Source organism: Leptonychotes weddellii, chromosome 10 (assembly GCF_054177405.1).
Source record: "Leptonychotes weddellii isolate Sample4059 chromosome 10, ASM5417740v2, whole genome shotgun sequence".
Classification (NCBI taxonomy): domain Eukaryota; kingdom Metazoa; phylum Chordata; class Mammalia; order Carnivora; family Phocidae; genus Leptonychotes; species Leptonychotes weddellii.
In genome coordinates, this window is record NC_138378.1 from 23409060 (window position 1) to 23419723 (window position 10664).

Below are 10664 nucleotides of genomic sequence, written 5' to 3' on the forward strand. Positions count from 1 at the left end.
GGGTTAGCCTGGTGATGGGTATTAAAGAAGGCACGTTCTGCGTGGAGCACTGGGTGTTATGCGCAAACAATGAATCATGGAACACTACATCAAAAACTAATGATGTAATGTATGGTGATTAACATAACATAATAATAAAAAAAATAGGCAAAGTATTTGAATAGACTTTTTCCCAAAGAAGACATACAGGTGGCCAACAAGTACATGAAAAGGTGTGCAGTATCACTCATCGTCAGGGAACTGCAAATCAAAACCACAACGAGATAGCACCTCACACCTGTTGGAATGTCTATTATCAAAAAGACAAGAGAGACCAAATGCTGGCATGGATGTGGAGAAAAAGGAACCTTTGGGTGCTGTTGGTGGAATTATAAATTGGTGCAGCCACAATGGAAAGCAGTATGGAGGGTCCTATTCTATTAAAAATAGAACTAATAGGATCCAGCTATCCCACTTCTGGGTGTATGTCCGAAGAAAATGAAATCAGTATCTCAAAGATATCTGCACCCCAATGTTCATGGCAGCATTATTTACAAGAGCCAAGACATGGAAAAACTTAAGTGTCCAGCAACTAATGAATAAGTAAAGAAAATGTGACATGATAGATGATAGATAGATAGATAGGTAGATAGATAGATAGATAGATAGATAGATAGATAGATAGATAGATAGATAGGATGGAATAATACTCAGCTATAAAAAAAAAAAAAGAAGAAGGAAATCCTGCCATTTGCAACAACATGGATGGACTTGGAGGGCATTATGCTAAGTGAAAAAATTCAGACAGAGAAAGACCACTTGTGATTTCACTTATATGAGGAATCTTAAAAAGATTGAATTCACAGAAACAGAGTAGAATGGTGGTTGTTAGGGGCTGAGGGGAAAATGGGGAGATGTTGGTCAAAGAGTATGAACTTCCAGTCATTAAAAGAAATGAGTCCTGGGAAGCGAAAGCACAATGTGGTGACTACAGTTAAAAACACTGTATTATATACTTGAAAGCTGCTAAGAGAGCAGATCTTAAATGTTCTCACCAAGGTACTATGTCACACATACACACACACACACACACACACAAAAGTAACTACGTGAGGTGATAAGTGTTAATAAGGCATTGTGTCAAACATTGTACGATATATACATGTATCTAATCATCGAAGCAGGCACTGTGCCCCTTGAGCTTACACAATGTTACATGTCAGTTATATCTCAGTAAAGCTGGAAAGAAACCAAATCAGATCCCATCCTCTTCCCACTCACATCTTTCCATTGGCCTTCGGGGACTCAGAACAGCCCTCTTGACCTGGCCTGCCCCTGCCTCCTCTCAGACCTCATCCCTGCACCTGCTTTCTGTCCCTCCGCCCAACTGGTTCTCCTTTCAGAGCCTTTGCAGATGCAATTCCAGGCCAGGAATGCCTTTCCCTAGCTCTTGCCTTGCAGCTTCCTCTCACCCACTCCTCCCCTGGGACACACTGCACCTTCTCAGCAAGGCCCTCAAACGCTCTTCCACAGCGCCTGTCTGCCTTACACACTATGAATAACATCTGAGATTTTTTTTTTAAAGATTTTATTTATTTATTTGACAGAGAGAGAAAGAGACAGAGCGAGAGGGAACACAAGCAGGGGGAGTGGGAGAAGGAGAAGCAGGCTTCCCGCCAAGCAGGGAGCCCGATGCGGGGCTCGATCCCAGGACCCTGGGACCATGACCTGAGCTGAAGGCAGATGCTCAACAACTGAGCCACCCAGGCGCCCCTGAGATTATTTTATATACTTGTTTTCTTGTTTTTGTTTGCCTGCCCCACTGACTGTCAGTTCCGCAAGGGCAAGCACCTTGCCTGTATTTCCCATGCCTAGAACACCACCTGGCACATAGTAGGGAATCAATAAATATTTGTGAGAGAAGGAAGGAAGAAGGGGAGGGGGGAAGAGAAGAAAGGAAGGAGGGACCAAATGCCTATGCTGAGAGCCCTGAAGAGGCAGACTGATTAGAGTGGGAAATGTAGTAATCATCATTTGTTCATTCAACGAATGTACTGAGCTCCTACTATGTGCCAGGCACCAAGGTAGGGTCTGGGGACACAGTGGTGAACAAGAGAAAGGCTCTCAGCTTTCCCTGTCCACAGCTGTCAGGGGAGACAAAGAAGCCCCAGGGGCTACAGCTCTGAGTCATCAGGGGCAGCTGTGGGGTCCAGATGAGGGGCCCTGAACCCATGCCAGGAGTTAGGGCAGGCTTCTAGGAGGAGGTGGCGTCTGGGTTGAAACCTGAGAATGAGCAGGAGGGAGCTAGCCAGCCGAGAACAGAAAGACGTTTGAGGTGGGAACCCGGGTCACAGAGGCGACACACGTCCTGAAGGGGCACTGTTAGGTGCTGGGGTGGCAGGAGTGATGCAGTGGGGACTCCCTGTCCTAGCTCCCCCCATTTTACCGACAGAAACCCAGAGACCCAAATCAGAGCAAGGACAGGTTCACAGGCTCCCAGCTCCCTGTCCAGGGCTCTTCCCACTGCATGAGCATGGGAATGCCAGTTTCTTCTCCAGAACCTTCTGCAGCCTTGGAAAGGGGCTACTCTCTTGTCCCGCCCCCACCCCCCTACCCCTGCAGACCAGCCCTGCGTTAAATGGCACCCATCCTGACTCGGAGAAAGCGGTTCCCTTTCCGAGTTCCTTTCGAGTCTTACTCCATCAGTGAGAGAAGTCTCTGCTTCGCTGCTCTCTTAACACCCCATGCCTGCTCATCACCCTTACGACAGAGGGCAGGCCTCGGCCCCAGCCTGGGCGCTGGGTCGGTCTGACACGCTGGGTCCATTTCCAGAGGTACCTTCTATCTATGGCAGAAGATGCTTGCTTTCATTTCACGTATCAAGTTTTCTTTCACCCAGTTGGGGCGCCTGGGTGGCTCAGTCAGTTCAGCATCAGACTCTTCGTTTCCGCTCAGGTCACGGTCTCAGGGTTGTGAGATCGAGCCCTGTGAAGGGCTCTGTGCTCAATGCAGAGTCTGCTTGAGATTCTCGCCTTCGCCCTCTGCCCCTCTCCCTTCCTCCTGCTTGTGGGCATGCTCGCTCTCTCTCTCTCTCTCTCAAATAAATAAAATCTTTTAAAAATAAAAAATAAAAAAAATAAATCCATTGTCAACAGTGAAACACATTTTGGGGACAATTGGGGAAGTCAGTTGTGGACAAAATATTAGCTATCAGAGAAATATTAATATTTCGGAGTGACACGTGTTATGCGGGGAAATGGCCTTACTCTTTAGAGATGTTTAAGTAATGCTAGTATTTGAGGTGATACTAGTATTTGAGGTGAAAATCATGATATCTATAATTCACATGAAATTACCTCAAAAAGAAATAGAGGCAGCATTATGGGAAATATTAACATTAATCCAGATATTGGGTATATGGTTCACAATGTTATTCTCTATTTTTCTGTGTGTCTAAAATTATTCATTGTAAAAATACATACACACAAACATAAATAAATAAATATTCAATGTTATTCAATGCAGGCCAGTTGACTTAAAGAAAAACATAAGAAGGAATCATGAGGGCAGGGCCTGGGTGTGGCCACAACTGTGAGTATGAAATGAGACAGGGGGGAGGCTGAGCAAGAGAGGAAGACCTTCCCGGGCCGGGCAAGCCAGGCCTGTGTGTGGGCCCCGTGCAGCCCTGCCCTGGCTGAGGCCCCTTCCGCTGGGACACCCAGATTCTCAGCCCCAGGGCTGGCCTCTGGTGTTCTGATGGGTTGTAGGGGCCTTGTCGCACGGTGCTCCGCTCCCCTTCCCCAGGACACCTGCTCTCAGGTTTGGGGCCCGGCAGGAGGCCAGCAGCCAGACCGCTCTGCCAGTGTCTGCACGGGGGGAGGGGGCAGAAGGACACAGCCCTTTCCCATTAGCCCATTTCACCCTTAAGAACTGGGCCTATGCATCTGCCCTCTTGTACTGTTTACCTCAATGGACAGGCAGGGAAACTGAGGCCCAGGCCTGACCCAGGCCCCCTGTTTCCAGGGCCTGGACTCTTCCTGAGGACACTGGACACATAATCCTACAGAGGGAAGGGAAGAAGGCCCGGTGCACCAAAAAGGTCAGAAGCCGATATCTGGCCCTCGGCAAGTCAGGGTCATAGGCGGAGGGGGCTCCTTCCACAGGCTGGGCACAAACGAGGCACCAGGACCTCTGCTGTGAACTAAATAGACACAGTCCCCCCCACTGCTGAGTGGACACTGGTGGCAGATAGACACTAAGCAAGTGAATCAGTGAACACACCATCCAGGGCACTGTTAGCAAACTAGAGAGGCATGAGGAGGTAGAGAGTGGCAGTGACCAGGTTATCTTAATTTTGGCTCACCTCTGAAGGGTGAGATTGAGCAGACACCTGAATAAAGTGAGGGAGGGGCCAGGGAGCTACCTGGGGAAAGAGGGCATGTGCAAAGGCCCTGAGGCAGAGAACAAGTTTGCCACCTGAGGGGACAGCAAGGAGGCCAGTGTGGCTGGAGTGAGAGCGCCAGGCAGAAGGGAGGGCCATGTGGTCAGGTGTAATGGGACAGGATAGCACAGGGCCAGGTAAGTTCTGGATTGGAGAACCGAACAGGGTTGAAAGGCTTCTGAGCCGAGCAGGACAGGCTCTGACATGTTTCAAGAGCATCCCTTTGGCTAAGAAAGGGAGAAAGGGGAGAAAGGGCAGAAGTGGGATTGCCAGTGAAGAGACTACTGTGACAGCTGGGCAGGACATGAAGGGGCTGGCCAGCGGTGGTGACAGTGGAGGGGGACAGAGTGGCCCAATTCTGGATCTGCTAAGGGGTGAGATGTGGAGTGTGGAAGGAAAAAAAGGAGTTGGGAGGGAAGATAGCAGCTCCATTTTAGAGACCTTGCTCCTTGCCATATCCCCAGTGCATGAACCAGAGCTGATCTCAATCAGTAGTTATTGAAAGGGAAAAAGAAAATAAAGGAAGAATCCCAGGCTCAGGTTCCCTCTTCAGACCAGCTTGGCTTTTCTTTTCTTAGCCTGTCAAAAGGCGACTTCTGCTGGCCAATTGTGGGAACTGCAAGTCCTCAGCTTGAAAATGATCTGGGACCGGAAGAGACCCTGGAAGATCTCCAGCTGGATAAAATCAGAGACCACACCGACCCCTCACCCATTTTACTGATGAAGATACTGAGGCCCACCTAGGGTTCTTGTCTGATCTTTATCTCAACGGCCATCCCTTCGGGCCTCCCAGCTGTTTTCCAGAACTGAAGGAGTTTTTTTTTGTTTTGTTTTTTGTTTTTTTTTTTAAAGATTTTATTTATTTATTTGAGAGAGAGAGTCAGAGAGAGAGAGAGAGCACAAGAGGGAGGAGCGGGAGAGGGAGAAGCAGACTCCCTGCTGAGCAGGGAGCCTGATGCGGGACTCGATCCAGGGACTCTAGGATCATGACCTGAGCCGAAGGCAGTCGCTTAACCAACTGAGCCACCCAGGCGCCCAGAACTGAAGGAGTTTTTCAGGGACTCCCCCATACCCTCCCATAGGATGCTAGGAGTCCATCCTAGGTATTTGTAGTTCCTAGAAAGCATCACGCTGCCTTGGCTTGCCTACATTCTGGGTCGAGGCACTTCCCAAGTCCCCAAATTAGCCCATACCATCCCCACTTAGCTGGATGGGAAATCTCTACCCCATCTGGGCTGGAATTTCCACCATCCTTCACTCCTGGAATCTCGCCCCTGGGCACCTGGCAGAAATCTGCCTGCAAGAATGCATTTGTCACACATACCCTTCCCAGCCCAGTTACTCCAGCTTGAGTAAAGGACATGATCCCCCATCTGCACCCATTCAGATGACACCACAATTTCCTCCACTTTCAACTCTTGGCATGCCTTTGAGCTGTCACTGTTCTTCACACAAGATAGAGCCAAGGAGAGGGAAGGAGGTCCCAGGTGTGTTCTGAGCAGAACAGGGGAGGCTGTCACCTCCCTTGAGCTGCATGTAAGACCTCTATTGATGCAACACAAGATGGCATTTGAGGTTTCTTTTATTTCTTTTTCTTCATTTTTCTTTTTTTCTTTTTTTTAGTAATTTTTAATTTTAGGCTACACAACTAACAGGGTTTAGACTCCTAGAAAATTAAAGTATTTCAGTTAAGGCTAAAGTCCTCTTTGATCACTCCTCATCACCCTTCCCATTCCCTGACCCCTTCCACACACACAATTCCAAAGGTAACTGCTGCTGTCGATTTGAAATTCCTCCTTCTAGATTTTTTCCTATGGATGTATATGCAGTAAGTACCACACACACACACACACACACACACACACACACACACAGCCCTAATGACTATGCAGCATTTATTTGTGGGATTGGTGTGGGATTATTTGGTGTGGATTATTGTGGGATTACTGTGGAATTATTATTTTTTTACACAAATGGAATCATACTGTACGTATGTATCCTGTGACTTTCCTCCACTATGTTCTGGGCTCTTGAATTCAACTCACAGATATGAGATCACAGTCACTCTGATGGGGGTTGCGTCATGAGACTGGCCCTTATAGAGAGCAAACTGCTTTAGAGGCACTCTCCGAAGCTCCTCTCTCTAGCCCTCTCTAACCTTATGTCTCCCTTTCCCCGCTCTCCCGCTCTCCTTCCTCCCACCTCCCAGCTTTTCCTCACCCCGGCACTTTAGACCCCACAGGACCCCTTGAGAGAAGCTCCTAATCCCCCACACGCTCCGGAAAAGGTTCATCTTCGGAGGCAGTGGGCCCCTGCGCCCTCTGGTGGCTCCCATGGGTAACTGCAGCGGCGCCTCCAGCCCCTCATCCATTTATTTACCCAGCGACCCACCAGGAAGCCCAGCCCACCCACCACCCAGGCGTGAACCTTCCCGCGCCTGCCCTGGGGGCCCGGTCGCGGATTAGCAGATCTCCGCTCTGGAAACCTTCCTAGTGGAATGTGAGCGCCCTTGTGACCTGCCTGAAGAATGTACACGTTTGAGAACTCCCGGAGGGCAGCTCTTTGTGGGAACCTCGTGGTCCTGGTGCAGAGCCTTTGGAGGGCATCTGGATGATCTCTCTCTGAGTGGGTTGAAGTTCACTGCTAGGAGTGGATTCTCCAGGTATTCTGCACATGGACAGACAGACAGATTGCCAGTGTTTGCTGCTGCAATGTTCCTGATGGTAAACGCTAGGTGCCCAGCAGGGGGAGCCGCCTTAACTCATCCGGGTGCACTGGGATAGCGACTCGCCTCTAGTCCTGCCCTTCCCCAGCCCGGGACCCTGTCCCCCCTCAGAGTGCCTCTATGGCTCCCCACCCACTCTGCAGCCTGGCCCCGCTGGCCACTCCGGGTCCCCCTCGCCCTGCTCTCCTTTTTCTCCCGACCACATCTAACACACTAAATACTGTCCTTACCTACTATGTTTATTGTCCCTCTCGCTCCACTAGAATGTCAGATCTCCAAAGACAGGGGCTTTGTCTCTTCGGTTCAGTTTTAGGTCCCAAGCATCTCTCACAGTGCCTGACATCGTCAGTGTAACTGAATGAGGGAACGAGGGCTCCGCGTGCAGCAAAGCCAAACACTGACACCAGGTTTGCAATAAGAAAAAAGTTTAATTTGCAAGGCAGCTAAACGAGGAGATGGGGGCTGGGGCGGTGGGGGGAGGATCTCAAATCTGCCTGCCCTGAAAACGGGGTCTTGAGTTTTTACTGGATTTTAGGGAGCGCATGGACAGGGGTGGGACTGGAAGCTACAGAGCAGGAGGGAAAGGTGAGGGCGTTGTTGACCTGCGCAGGTGCACGCCCGCATCCCACTCCTTAGGTTCGCAGGCCGCTCGGTTTGGGGAAAACAACTTACACCAACGTCTTGTGACTTGTGCATCAGAGAGATTTCATCTATAAGAAGCAGTTACAAGGCCTCATGATATATTACCTAGGCTAATTCCCATTTAGAAGCGGGCATTTAGAAAGCCTTTTGTGAAAAGAAACGGGCCTTGGGTTAGAGCTCACTCGCCTCCATCTACCCTAAACACAAGGCAACAACAGTTTCGCCTTGTGTTCAGTAGATTAAAAGTAGAGCTTTTCACTGGCACTTAATAAACGTCTTTCAGAGGCTGAAGCCAATGAATGAGGCTCTGGATGTGCGGGATGTAGACAGAGCTCTGAGATAATCAGCAGAAAAGGCAAGCCTCCCTGAGAGGTGGATGGGATGCCCCAGGCTGTAAAGATGGGGGGAGCGGGGCAGGGAATGTTCTCCTGTAAACCTAAAACTGCTACAAAAAATAATTAATAACAATTAAACAGCACCACAGGCTGTAGAAATATCTGGAGATGACAAGGAAAGGGAGAACATTCTGGTTGGTGTTCATTCACTGGGGCGTGTGAGGACTTCAGCTGTCTCCATTTGGACCTCAAACTTTTTGGTTGGGTTCTTCTTTCCAGCGCGGCTCTTGGTTCAGGTGGGAGACCCCACCGGCAGAGCACCCCCTGCCTGAGCGAAACTGCCCCCTCAAGCCACAAGGGCTGCCCTGAGCCAGCAGGACCCGCCGGTGCTTGACTCCAAGACAGTGAACGATTTGACCCTCACTGCCCACCTGCCCGGGGCCACCCACCTGCGTCCCACAGCTTCCTTATATAAACTGGGGAGTATTTTTGGCGTTTTGGACACAGTCTTTGAGACATCAGCCCGCCATCTTCCGGTGCTGGCCTCGCTGAAATAAATTCCTCGTTTCACCTCCACCGGTCTCTCTGTCTTTGGATTTGGTCAGCAGCCAGGGACCGTGGAGCCAGGTGCTCTCGCACCTCTCCACCCCGGCTACATATGCTACATTTATTAAGCTCCCAATGTATACTGGTTATATTAGAAACAGATATCCAGAAAGATTTCTTTGGTGGAGATAACATTTAAGATTGGCTTTGAAATATGGATAGGATTGTGCCAGAAAGAGATGGGGCAATATATTTGCAAGGACGTGGATGGAACTAGAGGGTACTATGCTAAGTGAAATAAGTCAATCAGAGAAAGACAATGATCATATGAGCTCAATGATATGTGGAATTTAAGAAACAAAACGGAGGATCATAGGGGAAGAGAGGAAAAAATAAAACAAGACAAAATCAGAGAGGGAAACAAACCATAAGAGACTCTTAACTCTAGGAAACAAACTGAGGGTTGCTGGAGGGGAGGAGGGTGGGCGGAAGGAGTAACTGGGTGATGGGCATTAAAGAGGGCACATGATGGAATGAGCACTGGGTAAGTGCTGAGTATAAGACTGATGAATCACAGGCCTGTACCTCTGAAACCAGTAACACATTATATGTTAATTAATTGAATTTAAATTTTAAAATGTTAAAAAAAAATATTAGAAACAGGAGTTCTAATAAAATTGAGGGAAAAAAGGAAGTTTGGTATTTCAAGGGTCCTTTACACTGGAAAGCTGCTGTTGAAAAACACTGTAAACAATTGAATAAACTATGTCCCGGAGGTTTAAGTATCTAAAATATAAACTTGAACTGCTTGTTCCATTACAAACAATTACAACACAAATTTTTACAATTCTTACTTATTAATACATTTGAAGATACCAAAGTTGAACACAATCCATGTTGATACCATCTTGGTAATAGTATGAAATTAGTTCCAATCTTGTGGATTCCTGAAGCCTGACGTAAAGCACAGTGTCTAACTGTTCCAGAATGTAGAAGAGCATAATGAAGGACCAAATTTGAAAATTAAGTTTATTTATCTTCATTTATAATACCTGGGTTTGAAAAGCCATGAAATGTATTAAAATCTAGGAAAGTCTGCTTCAAAAAAAAAAGAGAGAGAGAGAGAAGATTAAATTCTTATAGAAATCAATGATGCTGTGCAGGTGTTATAACTCAGGAATGTTGTTCTCAACAAGTTTTCAGGGCAAATATATTTATGTATATATCCTGTATCCATTTATTAAGTGTCTGCTCTGAGCTTAGCACTGAGCTAGGCTCCCAGAAATACACATACATCATGCAGACAGTGTGGCTCCTGCCATGATCCTGCTGCTTAGTTTTTATGTTTTGGTTTTTTTTTAAGATTTATTTATTTGACACAGAGAGAGAGACAGCTAGAGAGGGAACACAAGCAGGGGGAGTGGAAGAGGGAGAAGCAGGCTCCTGGCTGAGCAGGGAGCCCGATGCGGGGCTCGATTCCAGGACCCTGGAATCATGACCTGAGCCGAAGGCAAACGCTTAACGGCTGAGCCACCCAGGCGCCCCAGTTTTTATGTGTTTTTGTCTTGTCTTTGTCACTGGTCTATAAGCTCTTGGGAAAAGCTATATAGCCTTCTGTGTTCCCCAAAGTGCTTCCCACGAATAACTCAATTAATAAATTTTGGTTTTTTATTTTCCAATGGGGGGCAAAGAGAGAGAGAGAGATGGGGCAAAAAGGGTATTCTTTTTTTTTTTTTTTTTTTAGAGGGAAAGAGAGAATCCCAAGCAGGCTCCACACCCAGCGTGGAGCCCAACTCAGAGCTCAATCTCACAAGCCCAAGATCATGACCCAAGCCAAAATCAAGAGTCTGATGCTTAACTGACTGAGCCACACAGGCGCCCCAAAAAGGGTATTCTAACAGAAGAATTCATATGGAAAGTTTGGTGGCTTAGACTTACTATAAATACTTAAGAGAATGGTAAGCAGTTCTGGCTGGAAGCAAGAAAAGCTACATAT